This window comes from Ochlerotatus camptorhynchus, unplaced genomic scaffold (genome assembly GCF_037179485.1).
Source record: "Ochlerotatus camptorhynchus isolate MF236.1 unplaced genomic scaffold, CSIRO-AGI_Acam_v1.1 ptg000367l, whole genome shotgun sequence".
In the NCBI taxonomy this organism is placed as follows: domain Eukaryota; kingdom Metazoa; phylum Arthropoda; class Insecta; order Diptera; family Culicidae; genus Ochlerotatus; species Ochlerotatus camptorhynchus.
The window spans coordinates 5,106,919-5,123,566 of record NW_027040855.1 but is presented as its reverse complement, the minus strand read 5'-3'; the positions used below and the strand labels follow the sequence as shown (position 1 = coordinate 5,123,566).

Genomic DNA, 16,648 nt, shown 5'->3' with positions numbered 1-16,648 from the left:
TTGTACAGAAGCGTCTGCTTCCTCTATTGAAGCAACACGAGGGCCCTATGATCTTCTGGCCGGATCTAGCTTCGTGACACTATTCAAATGTTGTCCTTTCACGTCATTCAAATGTTGTCCTGGAGTGGTACAAAGTCATCGGGGTCACTTTCGTACCCAAAGACATGAACCCCCCCCCCCCCCCCCCTGCCGACTGTTTGTCAGGCCATTGAGCTAACGTTGCATATCAGAGCACCGCTGTGTAAATATAGCAAAATCGTCAGTCAAATCGAAGTCTGAAAGTCTCGTACTGCACATCGATGACGGTTGGCGATTTTATCCGGAATTCCATTGTGCTTCAGGTTGTGCCACAGATTCTCGTGTTTGGTCGAAGTATAATTAATAACCTTCACATGTACTCTCATTTATCGGAAGGACCATTAACCATTAACAGTCTTAAGCTATCTTATTAGATAATGAGACAGGGGTTTCCCAAATATATCCATGTCCCTTGTCATGATGATCATGTATGTCATTTACACCACGTCATATCCTAAAACCAAACCCGTGAAAAAGAAAAAAATACTCATATTGTTGGTATCCGATGCTGAACCAGTGGATAGAAAAAGAATGTCAATCAAGTAGCAAATCTAGCATTTATTTGGTTTGTCCTGAACCATTTTATCATCATTTTAATGTGCCAGCCATTCTTCCAACCATTAATTATTTCTGAATTGCACCCTTAGCAAAAGCGTAGATTCGTCCCTCGAGTTAAATACCCAACCTTTTCAACTGAAACCCCTTATCCACTATATCACCAGTTCAGCAGAAACCGCTTGCTAATCGAGCAGAAAACATTACCCCATTCAAAAGCGGAACAGCCCCTTATCTCACTCGGAACCCAACAGCAGTCACTATCGGAGTTTTCCATTCTGAAACTTTACTCTCCAACCAGTTCACCATCCCGTCAAAAAAAAGGCAGCTAAAAACTAGTCGCTCGTAAAATTATCCTACTAAGGCCAAAATGTTCGCATAGTTAATGATCTGATAAGAGCACCATCATCTACTCCACTCGTGCCCATTTTGCGCTGAAAATTTACATCGAAAACCTACCTACTTCCGAACACGACGAGATTATCGAAAAACCCAGTGAACCGAAAATCCTCATCACCAATTCACGAGGACACCGTGACCAAACTATTACAGAACGAAGGACAAAGCACACACACACACACATTTTCTCCATCCATCCGATATGGCTCCAGAAAAGCCGGAAGGAAGCACGGATTAGCTGGGAATTAACCACCGAAGCGGACGGCGAAAGCTTGCGCTCTCCAAAATGAAACTAATTTTTCGTGCTGCCTCTTCATATTTTTCTTCCCCTTTTTCGGTGTCTCGAAAACTTTCAACCATGTTGGTTTTGCAGTCCGATGAGGGAGACAGAGAAACGGAGTCAAGTTCAGAAACTTTGGAGATCTTTATAATTGGCTGGTTGATTTGGTTTGGCGCTAGTTGGCATTTTTGTTTCTGTTAATTCATTTTGAATTAATTGAATTTTTGTTTTGATGACGGTATTAGTTGGATAAGATATTTTACCTGATATATTATTCTACGCAGAATAATAGTGCCAGCTTGAAGCTTTTCATCATTAAACACATTGTAACTCAGTTGCTTGTAAATCACTCGTTATGAAATTTCAAGTATGGAATATCCAAAATATCATCTTTTCTCAGAATTACATGTAATTTTAATGTGAAACTTCTGAAATATTAGCGAAAGCGTAATATTGAAAGTCCCTCCCCGAAAAACTTGTTTGCCTTCATGATGTGGACGTACTTGCACAAAAAGTTGCCCTTGAATGATCAAAATGCTGTTGAATATGACCACAATATTTCACAACATTGTTACATTTGTCTTACCAACAGTTTATAAAAAAAATAAAAATTTGCTAAGCATTTTTTTCAAAAATCGTTAATCGATCGAAACAATTTTTTTTCTTACATTTGGGTTTGTCAAATACTATCAATTTAAAGGAGAAAATTTGAAAATTTCAAACGCTCTACGGAAAGTATGTTTTACTAAATAAATTAAAAGTAGTCAATTTAAAAAAAACTGCAAGGGACTGCCCAATATGGTTGTACGAACAGTTGACGTAGGACTACGCTCACACATGTTAACTATTTTGAACGAACGTTAATTAAAATTCCCAATAATATTATGACATTCGTGAATTTCTTCCGAAGTGTAATAACACTAGTTTACAGCATTTTTGAACTCGGTAAGGTGATGATCATTTCCAATGCAAAATCCTACGCTGAATTCAATGCCGTGGTCAGAAAAAATTAAAGTAGAGCCATTTTTGAGATATACAAAAATTTTGATTTTTTGAATTTTGGACAAAAGTACGATTACTAAAATGTTAATATCTTTGGAATCAGTGCACCAATTTTAAATCTTTTTTTGTGAAAATTAAGTTAAATAAATTTTCTATCGTTCATTAGAATATTATGTCTTAATTAAAAATTTAATTTTTAAGTCATTTAAAAATTTACAGCATTTTTTTTTTCCTGCGTATTTTCCATAAAAATCTTGTTTTAATCAACATTTTTAATGGGATAAAAAGATTCAAAAAAATTGTGTTTGTTACATATAAATAATTTCAAATCCTTTTATTTCACTGAACACAGGTGTGAATATGTCTTTGAAGATACATTTCCTACATTCTCACATGGATTTTTTCCCGGAAAATCTTGGTGACGAGAGTGATGAGCACGGCGAACGTTTTCACCAACAAATGAAGATGATGGAACGTCGTTACCAAGGGTTTTGGGATGAAGCAATGATGGGTGACTATTGTTGGTTTCTGATTCGAGAAACAAGTTCAAAACATCGAAGACAAAGTCATTCGATTCTCAATCATTTTTAATAAAACCTAAATAAATTTCTTTTGTATCAACTCGGTTTTAAATCCTGATATACCTTAATCAAATTGATATGTAGAGAAAAGAATCTCCCATGAAAACTTTACATGCGATTTGGATGCTTACAACGACACCTAGAAAAGAAACTCTAAAGCTGTTGTATTTCAGCAACATTTTTAAGTGTTTTACAAAAATGCTCATAACTTCGACAATTTCCAACCGATTTCATCCATTAAAGGCTCATTTTCTCCAGTTTTTAATGGACTTTAAGAATAAATTATGGAATGATTTTTTGAATCGTTTTATCCCATTAAAAATGTTGATTAAAGCAAGATTTTTATGGAAAATTCGCAGGAAAAATAAGAAATAAATGCTGTAAATTTTTAAATGACTTCAAAATTAAATTTTTAATGAAGACATAATATTCTAATGAACGATAGCAAATTTATTTAGCTTCACTTTCATAAAAAAGATTTAAAATTGGTGCACTAGTTCCAAAGATATTGACATTTTAGTAATCGTACTTTTGTCCAAAATTCAAAAAATCAAAATTTTTGTATATCTCAAAAATGGCTCTACTTTAATTTTTTCTGACCACGGCATTGAATTCAGCGTAGGATTTTGCATTAGAAACGTTGGTCAACCACTAAAGTTCACACTTTTTATGTTGTTTTGTAAACTAGTGTTATTAGTGTCGCCCAGAAAAGGACGCTTTTGGTTTGATACACATTGTCGTCTGTCGAGTGCTAAGCAAATTATCCGGCTATTTGCCGATGAACAACACGCACTATATCGTGACGCCACTTATCACAGGTTCGTATTCTTCTGGACTCGACAGGTTTGATGCACATTACCGGGTTGTTCGATCTTTGTAGTATTTGGAGAATTATAAGACCTCCATGGATACGGTGAGCTAGTTTGAGCTTGGGTGAGCTTTGACATAACGATAACGTGCTTGATGACGGTGGCCCACAATGCTTTCTCACTATGAGCAACTGTACCCGTACAGTGACAGTGTGGCTTCATCACTGCTACTCTGTCCAGAGCGCTCTTCCAGGCAGCCTTGGCATCAAGCTGCTTGTGGAGCCTTTCGAACACGTCTGAAGTTCGAAAGGAAATGCGGCAGCGGCTTGATTCGTTTGGGACCAACTATGTGATGTCTTTGTAAGGAAATACACCTGCACCTGGTGTAAGCAAATGTATGGGAAATTGTGATGCTACAAATTTTAGTTAAATTTCTAGTTGTTTAACTATTTGCACTATTTGTACTATATGCCACAAAATTGCTGGAGTAAGCCCCCGTCGAATGGCATATTGCATGACATATTTCACACTAATACTTTGGAGATATATGCGTTCAAAACCTGACTCTTTCGTTACACGCTCATTTTTCGTACTCGCAAAGTGTACCCCTATATAGAAAACAAAGACGTAGTCCTACGTCAAAAGTCTGTGCCTAGGAGTACGAACGGATGGTTGACGTAGGACCGCGATTGTACGGTTCAATTTATTTTGTACTTGGCTTTTTTAGTTATTTAAAATAGAATAAAACTTAAAACTCTTTAAATTTCAAATGGTGGCCGGTTGTGTGAAAAGAGCCAGAAAATTAAGAGCATAACCTGCTGCTAATAGCTAGAAGGTGGTTTAGTGGCTGCAAATTCTAGGTTTAAAGCGAGATTACTAGAAAATAATGCTTAGAGCAGGTGTGGACTTCGATAAACTGGGCGATCGTATCTTGTTTCTCTGTGCGGTGTGCTTTCCTCCCAACCGTATACGTGAGCGTGAGCTCATTAAAACCCATTTCCATTCGGTTTTCTCTGTTCTGGATACCACTAAACCATCCGACGAAGCTATTGTGTTTGGTAACTTCAATCTCCCGGGGATTTCATGGAGAAAAAAAATAGCAACGGCTTCCTCTATCCTGATATTGTAACCGTTCTTCCACTGTTCTTTGAGAATGCTTCAAACGCAGTGGCTTATGCGCCACTCTCGAGTTTGAGAGACCACTGGTCGTGTTTATTTAAGGTTGCCCGACTTAGCTATTGTTGCAGGAGAGCAAATCTCTAGGGTTTTCCGAACGGTTTCGAGGTGAATTCAAACGCAAAGTGAACTAAAAATGATTGCAACCGAAAACGAATGCAAAGCGGAACGTAACGCAGAAGTCACCCGGTGGACTGATTTACCACAGGGATCTTGAACGTAAATGAATGTAAAAAGGTAAGCTATGTTGAACTCATTTTATGTATATTGTCCTTCTTTTCTTAATCATTGTGTGTGAGTGTGTGTGTTGTATTGAGTGTTCATGGCCATGAATGGAACATACCTGCGCAGGGTTTTACTGATGGGCTGGCAGCTGACAGTGCGGCAAGCGGGGGGCGCACGGATACTGTGCGATGATTTAACGGTGTAGCGATGGTTTCGTTCGTAACGAAAGGGATATGCCATGCAGCAGGGATGTAGCGTCGACGGTGGATGCTCACGAAAACGAGGGCCGAACTAAAGGTGCGGGGGAGGTTGTCGGTGGATGTCGGTACTCTACCAGATCATCCGTTCAAGGTAGCCAACGTGCTCCTAGTGGCCTTCACGTACTCTGGTTCCGTTACGCAACCACTATGGAACGGAATGAAACTACCCCGTCAGGAATCGCAAGGCAGGCCAACGGAGAAACCTTTCGCCCCGTTTGACTGCCAGAAACTGGCGGGCCACAGAGCAGTCACACCGGAAGTACACCACGTGTACAGAAGCCAGGTAAATGGCCAAGGGATTGCCTACGGGTTTCTAGCCCGTATAAAAAGCGACCGATGGACGCTCGCTGTCCAACGGGAATTAAGTTTTAGAAAAAGAATATAATAAAATGGAATTCAATAATTTTTACCTTTTGTAATAAATGTACAATGCACAAGGGCAGAGTTTTCGCCTTTGTGATTGTAACACGCCAAAACTATTGTTATAAAACAAAAAAGGAAACAATTAAATTTAGTTCACTTCACCACATTTGAATTACATTAACTAAATCACTATATAATTTAGTGCAAAGGAATTTAATTTAAACATCTGATTAATTTTAAACGCACCTTTAATTAGAAAAAAACTTGGAAAAATCACTTGACTAACTTCTGCTCTCTAGCCGACAATGATTGAAAGTGAACGATAAATTAATTTTAAAGACCTCTCGACCCCTCAAATTCTCCGAATCATCATGTTTGACACATACCACGATTCATTGAATCATTTTGGACAAGTTGACCTATTGGCCATCTATTGATTCAACCATGAACTAAAAAAAACCTATTGCATTGGAAACGGTAATTATATTCAAATTTTAAAAATGCTATAACATTATAGCATGCGATGGATTGGATTTTTAGAATCGAAAAGGGATTTTTGAATGTTTATCTTAAATTGGGAAAAGTTCTAAACAAAAGAAATGCTTTATTTACAAAATAATATAAAAATATATTACGAACTAACGGAGAACGTTACAATATGGATCACTCTGTCATCCATTCCAACGCTTCGCTCCTTCTGGACAATTACAGCTCAGCCACTATTTCTCAAATCAATCATGTTACCAACCTGAACAACCGCAGTTTGGATATTTGTTTTGTAAGCGCCCAGGACATAGCTCCTTAATTATGCGAGGCGCCCACTCCTCTGGTGAGACTGGATCGGCACCGCCCGCCGCTACTGGTTACGTTGAGTACTAAGCTGATGCATGATTTTATGGATAGAAGTATCGCCAAGTTACTCTCCAGTTTAGATTGGGACGACTTATTGGACACCGTTGACATTCTGTCTGCCGCTCAATATATTTCCAATGTCTTGGTCAGAGCTGGTAAATATAACGGCCGTCATGTGACAATGAGAAAACAGGTCCTCTCACTATCACGAAACGAAACTACCTATCATTAGCTTTCTTGGCATTTTCCAATGATCAAGCACTCATGAGAATAATTCTTATGCGGTTTTTACATTTGCATTCCTAACTGATTTAGATTCATTCAAGCAAATAACCGTATGTAATCGGTAGAGTGAATATATTTTTACGATTTCTCGGTGCAAGTACCTTTGAAAACAATAAATGAGCTAGCAATTACGATGATTACAACACTGTCACGTTTTGTCATGACCAAAAATTCGATGAGATTTTGAAGAAAATCTCTATCATCGTTTTCTCATCCGATGATAGTGAAATAAAAATCTCTGTAAATATCGCGTGAGAGCTTTCAATGAAAATGACATTTGCCAGCCCTGGTCTTGGTATATGTCATTGACAGACACTTCCGAAAAAGATTAATTATCATACGACCCCACCCACCATGGCATACTAGCGAATTTCGTCGAATTAAATCCAGAAAGAGAGCCGCGCTTAGGAAATTCACCAAAATTGCACACTATCCCTTCAACGTCACTTTGTCAGGATCAATCACGAATACAAACGAGTTGCGAAACGAGGCTTTCTTCAGTATCGACGTGGATTTCAGAGAAAGCTTAAGTCAGGTCCCAAGCAGTTTTGAAAGATTTTCAACGAACAACGTCATGAAGCTGGTCTGCCGTCGTCTATAATACATAATGGTAACGTGCCCTCATCTACGAAAGATATCTGTGCCCGACTACCTGCCAGTTACGTACCACTCTCTGGCCAAACCATGAGCTGAATTGATCCAGATCCTGCCGGAATTCCATCGGCGTTCCTCAAAACGCACTTGGACACTTTGTTGTCTACACTGCTGCACGTTTTTCAACGGTCCGTGAACGTCGGAGTTTTCCCATACTGTTGGAAGCTAGCGCACATGTTTCCAGTACACTAGAGGTGGGCAAAACAGCTCATCTGGCTGAGTGTATCAAACCCTTCCAGCTCACTAAAGGGAGTCTATTATTTTGAACAGCTTTTCAGCTCACATTGAAATTGTAGAAATTATGACACAAATTCAAAATCGGAAAATTAATTAGTGGTTTCAGTGCTTAAAACCGCATAAAACTGTAAAAGTAGTCTAACCTAATAAATCCGTACCTTACAACATGCACACTTAGAAAAAATCATGTAAATTTAGGTGCTCTGAGACTGACATATACGAGCGTCAATTTTGACATAAATTTGAGTCATAACAGACGCGAAATATAGCTTAATCAAACGTACTTTTCATCGAGCAACGAACTTTTCAGTCTCGGAGCACTTAAAATTACAAGGCACATTTGTTTACGTTTCATATTTTATGTCATAGATGGATTCTGTCACGTGTAAAATAAGTTTTTTCTAAGTGTGTGGCTCTACTAACGCAACAACTGATCAACCATTCGCGTAAACCAAAATGCGCGCAAAGTGTGCCAACAACATATCAGTAAAAACAAAAAAATGTATGCGAGAGCTACACCTATGTCACACGCGATGATACACAGTTCGAAAAAGTAGTGTAAATTTCTGTTTAGTATGATGCACATAAATGGAGCGTCACATATCATATAAGTTTACATTATATATCATGTAATGTTCTGAGACAAGATTGTTTACAGGTTACTCGGTTGCGTGAAATTAAATACAAGTTTACGTGAATGAATGTTTACATCACTATTAAAATTCAGAATTTTTATCTGTGTTTGATTCACATTGTGGCACAGGATGTAACGCTTTTTCTCAAGCTATGTAATCCAGTCTTCATACAGATTTTATTTGTGATGTTAATTCTCCAGCAGAATTTCTCTCACTATTCTCGGCTTCAGCTCCAGATCCGGATACGGAGCTGAATCGTGAAGAATCGAGAGAGAAAAAAAGATCCGAAGAGCTGGACGGGTTCGAGAGCTGGATGGGTCCGAGATGGTTCGTATCCGGAGCTGAGCTGATAAACTGGAGAGCTGTATTTTGCTTTTCGGTTATTTGCTTTTGTGCGGATCTTCCGCTCCACCAGAGAATGATGGGAGGAGAGGTGAGAGCACATATGCTGGAGGAATAACATCAGCCATAAAAGCCGGGTACATGAATAAATTGGATAATACCAGTAGAAAATTATGTGCATATGTCTCTCTCTTCCAAACAGCCGCTTGGAAGTTTGATTTTACCATTGGTGCTGACGATCAGTTGGCACATGGTGTATTACGCGCGCGATTTGGTTTACGCGGTGACTGGTTTGAATGGTTTAGACTTATAATGCGATGCGGACTCAAGAGAACAACACCAGCAAGTATCCGGATATCATCGGAAAGAAATCGTCACCAGTGCTATTCTGGACTGCGAGGCCGTGGCGTGGGATCTGCAGAAGAAACAGATTTTACCGTTCCTTGAGTACCCGGAAGCAAAAAGACGCCAACGAGGCGGATTTTAAGGTTCGGATGTGCGTCTTTATGTTCGACCTGCTCTACTTGAACAGCAACCCGCTGGTGGAGTTTCCCTTCCTCGACCGTCTGGAGCTTGTACTTCAGTGAATTTGGAAGTGAATAGAAGTACCGTATGCGTGATAATGTTTGCACCATTGGGCAATATCAAAGTAAAAAAAATCTAAAAAATTTCGTTTTCGAGTTTTTTTTTATTTATTCAAATGGTTTCTCAGAGTTTTAAACCATGTTAATTATCGATAGAGTTTCCACTTGCTGCAATTATGGCCTCCACATGCTTCCGAAATGCACGGCAGGTTCTAATAATGTAGTCTGGATCCATTTCTCTCAAAGTACGGGTCAATGTTTGTCTGAGGCTTTCTGTACTCGGGTGGCGTTTAGAACAGGCCTTGGCGTTCATGACGCGCCATATTGAGTAATCCAGCGGATTAAGATCGGGGCTGGATGGCGGCCACATATCCTTCGCCCAGAACGGAAGATGTTCCTGCAAACACTTCTGAGTGCGGTTCGATGTGTGGCACGGAGCCACATCTTGTTAAAATACAACATTTGGCTTCGTTACTGTTACCGTACTGTTCTTTGATCCACGGAAGAACATACTTACTTAAAATCCCGATGTATACCTTCGTGTTGACCTTATCGCCTTCTGGAATGAACACCGGGTTCTTTTTTTTGCCATCGGAAGCCACCAATCCAAACACCATAACGCTAGCAGTATGCTTGATCAGATACACGTTCTTGTGCTCGTCGGCCATGTCTTTTACCGGAAGAGAACTAATATACCGGCAGGTTCTGGAATTTGATACGGGATCGACGGTAAACATGCTCTCGTCGGTGAACAGGATTACAGGATTTTTTCGCTTAAGGAAGTTCAAGATTTTCTTGCATCGTTCGACTCGTAGCTCCCGGATGCGGTTGGTAATCATGTGAGTTTTTTTCAGTGCCCTCGACTTCGGCCCGCAATCTTCCTTTACGATCTTCCGTGCCATAAAGTCACTGATCCCGTGTTCCTTTGCCATTTTCCTTATTGAACGCACTGCACACTTAGAAATACCTAATTTTACACGTGACGGAATCCATTTTTGACATAAAGGATGAGACGTAAACAAACCTGTCATGTAAAATTAAGTGCTCCGAGACTGAAAAGTTCGTTACTCGACGAAAAGTACATTTGATTGAGCTGATTTTCGCGTCTATTATGACTCAATTTTATGTCATAATTAATTATATGATTTGAGTAGTAGCTTTACTGACGATCCGAGAGATGTCGCCCCTTCACTGGTAGGAAAATCATTTTTGCAGTATGGAGAATATCAGAAAATCCTCGATTTGTGACTAAACATGCTTTCAAAGAAGGAAACAAATAAACGATTGTTTACCTTATCACCATAGTAATGTACTTGTGCAATTTTTGAGCATCTAAAACTGCCCATAAAGACGGTAATAAATAAAAACTGAAAATTTTCATGCATTTCCAAATGGTTTCCTACCATTCCCATACATTCGAAAGTTACTGGCCCTCTGGATGTGGATGATGTCAAAAACAACAAAACATGATTAATTGACGCTCGTATATGTCAGCCTCAGAGCACCTAAATTTACAAGATTTTTTCTAAGTGTGTGGATTCACCCGATTCAGCAATAACCCTCGGAACCCGAGCTGACCTCGGACGACCTGTGGCCACCTTCGCGGATAGTTGTCCTTTCTTTTCTCGGTCTAAAACCCTTTTGACGGTCCACCGGGACACTCCTACGGCGATTTAAATGTCTTTCTTCGACATTTGCGCGTGGGACAAATCACGAATACGCTGTCACTTCGTCGTCATGGTGCAACTGTCAAACTAAGTAAATCATTTTCTTGTATATATAGCCTACTACGGTATTAGCTTGCAAAGAAAACGAAGGCATTGTATGCACAGGTGAAACAGGAACCTTATTTGTACGATGGTGCAAACATTAGCACGCATACGGTACGACACCCGACTGGATACCAGATATATTGACGAACTACATCGTTTCCTGGACGAAGTGGTCAAAGGTAACTGCGAAGGTCTGATGGTTAAAACTCTCCAGAAGGAAGCCACCTATGAAATTTTCAAACGATCCAGCAATTGGCTGAAACTGAAGACTAGCTGGATCAGGTAGTCTTCGGAGGCTACAATAGGAAATCCAAAGCCAGATCCCTAAAGAGAATCCGAACCCGGATTCCGGAAGAGAATCCGATGCCGGATCCCGAAAAGGCATTCGAAGCCGGATTCCTAAAGGGAATTCGAAGCCGGATTCCGAAAGGAAATTCGAAGCCGGATTCCGAAAGGGAATGCGATATCGGATCCCTAAAGGGAATTCGACGCTGGATCCTGATGGGGAAACCGAAGATTCCAGGGTTAGATCCTGATAGGGATTACAGTTCCTGGCAGCTCTTGGAAGTTCTTGGAAATTCTTGGAAATTTCTTGGAAGTTCTTGGGAACTTCTATATGTTACAGATAATTAGATCTTAATTTAAATATGTGTTCAAGAAAACTGAAGTTATGCATCACTTAAGCTAAAGTTAGGTTAATTTAAGTTTATAGCGGTGCCGGTGGTGTAGTGGTAGGCGTGATTACCTCTCACCCCAGCAGGCCTGGATTCAATCCAAGTCGGCGCCGCCGGGATGTTCTGAGGCATAACATCTCTGATCACGCCTACCTTCGGATGGGAAGTAAAGCCGTTGGTCCCCGGTTCATGAGTTGATGGGTCGATAGATAGGGTCTAGGTGTTAAATTTATAAAGTGAAGTTAAAGTTGTGTTAAATATTGGTTAATGTTATGTTTAATTTTAGTTAATCTGCAGTGAAAGTAATGTAATAGTTATTTCCAGAGAACTTTAGGGAAGCTTCTTGAATGTTTTTGTAACTTTTTGAAACTATTTTAAAGTTCGTGCAACTTCATGGAACTCCTTGAAAATAAAATGAAATTTAACTAAAATTTAAGATTAACGTTATGTTAAGTTAAAGTTAAGTTTATTTGTTAAAGTTTAGTAAAAAAACGTTAAAATTTAGTTAAAGATAACATCAAGTAAATGTTAAATTGAGTCGAAGTATAGTTAAAATTTTGTTAAGGTTTCGTTTCAGTTACGTTAATGTTTATTCAAGTTAAGTTAAAGGTATGTTAAAGTTAGGTAAAAATCATGTTAAAGTTGAGAAAACGTAAGTTTAAGTTAAGTTAATTTGAAGTTAAAATAATTAGTAATGCTTTAGATAAAATTATGTAAAAATAAAGTTGCAGTTATGTGAGAGTTAAGTTAAAGATATAATCAAGTTAAGATAAAATTTAGTCAAAGTTTGGTGAAGGTTTAGTTAAAGTTATGCTAATTTTAATTCAAAGTTAACTTTAATAAATAAGTTGAACTTTAGTTAAACTAAATAAAAATTAAAAAAAAATAATTAAAAAAAAATTAAAAAAATTAATTTAAAGTTAAAAAATTAAAAACTTAATTTAAAATTAATTTAAAGTTTTGTGAAAGATAAATTCAATTAAATTAAAATGAAATTAAAGTTAAGTTTAAAATTACTTAATGTTAAGTGAAGGTTTAAGTTCAAGATAAGTTAACTTTAAATTAAAGATATGTTTAGATAAAATTAAGTTAAGGGTACCTTAAGGTTAAGTTACATATGTTGGAGCTATGTAAAAGTTGGTTGGTTGGTTGTCTTTATTAAGGAGATTTTCAGCCGGCTAGCATCTTTAAAATTTGAATTAAAGTTAATTAAAATTTTGGTTAAAATTTAGAAATTTCTGTAAAACTTAAAATAAAGTTAAGTTAAAACGGTTATAAAGTAAGGTGTGACTTAAGTTCAAGTTAAGTCAAATTGAAGTTAATGTTACATTAAGCTAAAGTTAAGGTATAGTTAAAATTATTTCCAGAGAACTTATAGGAAATTTCCATGGACCTTCAGGGAAACTTCCAGAGAACTTCAATGAACTTCTTGGCAGTTTTTGAAACTTCTTGGAACTTCACTTGAAAGTTCTTGTTAAGTGAAGATAAAGTCAAAGTAAAGTTAAATTCAAGTTAATGTTAAGTTAATGTGAGTTTAAGTTAAGGTAAAGGAAAGTTAATTATTTAAAGTTTAGTCAAATTGAAGTTGAAGTTTGGTCATATAAAATCAAGATGAGTTATAATTTAGCCAAAATTAAGTTAATGATATATTAAGGCTTAGTAAATGTTAGTTTAAGGTTTAGCTAAAGTTCATTAAAAGTTTTTTTTTAATTAGTTCGTTTATTTATTAGGCTCCGTCGTGTGTGACACTTTGCGGAGCCAAAAATCAGTAATTTTGAATTCACACTTTAAACAGCAGTAGTTCTAGGTTAGTTTTGGGTACCAATTACTCGTGGCGGGCTCGAGGTTAATGGGTAACAATTTCGATTGCAAGGAGCTAGGTAGGAAACTGGTTTCTGAAGCCTCCTTCAGATACCACTCTTGAACGGTTGACCAAATCCTGGCTGGACAGGGGCTAGTAGCACAGAAACAGGAGGATAACAAGACTGGGACACAATGGCTGGAAATTGTTTGGAAAGGGATGGTCACATCAAACTCTAACATCCGACAAACAACAGCCGGCGGCGGTGGTGTAGTGGTAAGCGTGACTGCTTTCTAACACCCCAATGGGTCTGGGTTTAATCCCAGCCGAGGTCGGTGGGTTTTTTTCTGAGGCATAAAAATCTCTGGTCACGTCTTCCTTCGGAAGGGAAGTAAAGCCGTTGGTCCCGGCTCATGTGTGTTGAATGGGTGCGACTTCCTACGCAGGTGTGGAAGCTGCCTTCCGGCACATTCGATTGCCGTCAATGGATGGCAATCGATGTCCGTCGGTGATTGGCACTAGATTGCGGAACAGAGATCGACGTTAAATAAAGGAAAAAAGAATCAGACAAACAAAGGAATTCGTGGATCGCCTGCATGTATGGAAGATCATGGATTCCCAAAATATCTTTTACTTCACAGAAGGGTTGTCTACCTCGGGCCACTTGGGTATCCAACAGTCGTGTTAAATTAAAGATATATTATTTTACTTAGCTAAAGCTTTGTAAAATAAAGTTAAAGTTGAGTTAAAGATAAAATCAAGTTACATTAAAGTTAAGTGAAGGATTCGTTAAATTTAAGTTAAAGTTAAGTTAAAGATTAAATCAAGCTAAGATAAATTTTTAAACAAATTTTAGTAAAAGTTTACTTGAGGTTTAGTTAAAGTAAATGGATCTGCGCAACTGTTTTATACTTTCGCATTTAACGTGTATGGCACATAGATCTCATCAGAACCAGGACGAGTGTCAAAAGAAGTATTGAACAAAGTAACAATCAATGCCAATGAACAGTTATAGCGAGAGTTTCCAGGTACCCCATATTATTAATGTACGCTTTTATCTACTGACTACAATTACTTTTTCCAGTAGCGATAAATTTGTGAAATAGTTGGTCAGTTCTATCGGACAGAAAACTTTATTTTTGGCTTCATAAGAGAGAGATTAACAGCTCTTGGCTGGATCATCTTTAAAACAGAAAAGTGATCAGGAATGGTAATTAAATCCTTATGACTGAGAATACCATCAAAAGCTGTAAAACTTTATGTATCCATAATTGTCTTATGCAGTATCATTCAGTTCCTGTGGCCTGGTGTAGTGACGCGAGCGGGGGGGGGGGGGGGCATAACAAGAAATGATTCGACAAAATTCACCCATTCGACCAATCATCTTCAAACTTTCAGGGAAAACAATAAAACATTTAATTTTTAACATTAAAGATTTAACCTTTTCCATGTTCCATTTATTCAATTTCATTACCATATCCAAATGCACGTACCTTTCTCTTTACACTACTCATAAGACCTTGTACAGCGTTTGGACCAACGTTTTTGTGTGGTAATCCAATTATTCGTCATATATTTCTCGGTTTTCCCTTACTAAGAATGTTTCCGCTTCATGATGGCCCAGTACTTTTGAATTGGCCGCAGCCCTGGTGAGCTCTGGGATTGAGTTGCTTCGACACGAAATTTACCTCCCTAGCCTTATACCATACCAGAACATCTTTCGAGCAATGACACGAGGCTAAATCCGGCCAGAAAAGCGTAGGACCATTTTGTGACCTCAGAAGTGGAAGTAACGCTTTTGAAGGCATTACTTTAGGTATACCTGCACATTGACCGTCCCGATTGTCAGGAATGGAGTGCTTCGCTTTCCACACAAATCATGTAATTTTTGACAAACTGAATACGAGCAGTGAAGAACAGGAGCCCTGAAGCTGCCGGATGTTTGATTTTACATACGTCTCGTCATCCATAACGCGACTATGTGGTTTTGTCAACATCTGGGTGTAGACCTTCCGTGCACGTGATTTTCCCGCAGTATTTTGACGTTCTTTGCGATTCGGCACCTTTTGAACTTTGTACGCGTGTAGTCCTTCACATTTTTCGCATCTTGCACGAAATTTTTTCGCCACATTTCTAATTGAACTGTTTGGATTCCTCTTGTAAGCTTGAACTATCCGCTAGGGATCCTTTGCACTATACGCATGGCCATATGTTCGTTGTACCAATTTAAAACATGAGTTACCGTAGATTGTGCCATTCCCAGTTTTCTGCTGATGGTCGATGAGAGAGATAAAGATTTTCGAGGTACGTGCGAAAATTTTTTTTTTGCACCGCTGCTATACTTCCGATTTTATCTTCGCAACGATTACACAGCTACTATTTAGTGCAACTTACACAGTGTAAACATTAAACTAATTTCACCCCAAATTTCAGTATAAAATACCCAATGGGTAAAAAGATACAGCCATTTGAAAATGATGCAAATTTGATTTCGCACATTCTTCCATCCGCTCTTCTGATTAGTTCTTGAAATGTTTCTATTTTCTTCGTTAAATTTCTTAATTGTTTAACTATTGCACTACTGGCACTATACACTAAAAAATTGCTGAATAAATTTTGCGTAGAATGACATATTTCATGACATATTTCTCATTCATGGATTAAAGAAATATGCGTTTTAAAACCTCCCCTTTTCTGTTACATGCATAATATTCAATTTCGTAATGTGGCCCCAGTAAATTAAAGAAATGCGTAGTTCTACATTAAACATATGTTGACATCACTAAGAGAAACAGCTAGGTATGTGAAAGATGTCCAATATTACATATTCACCCAAATCTAAGAAGTATTTAATTTCAATTGTGTGAAATTTTGTAAAACTAGAGGACACTAGTTTTTTTCAAAAGCCCCTATCATAACATAACTAATGGATTGGAAAACAATATACATTTAACGGTTTTAGTGACGGTATAATTTCAGCTGGTTCTATTGTTCTGACATGCACTGTAGTAAATATCATGTCATAAACTAAAGAATGGATTTCAATGGAAACCGGTTTCAAATCATCAATCGACAGTCTTACTT

The 16,648-nt window shown here is 38.0% G+C and overlaps 1 protein-coding gene across 1 annotated transcript in view; it reads left to right on the top strand.

Annotated features, from left to right (window-relative positions):
* The window catches only part of LOC135709864 (uncharacterized), a 949,216-nt gene that overhangs the window by 447,986 nt on the left and 484,582 nt on the right, over positions 1-16,648 (top strand). The window lies entirely within an intron of this gene.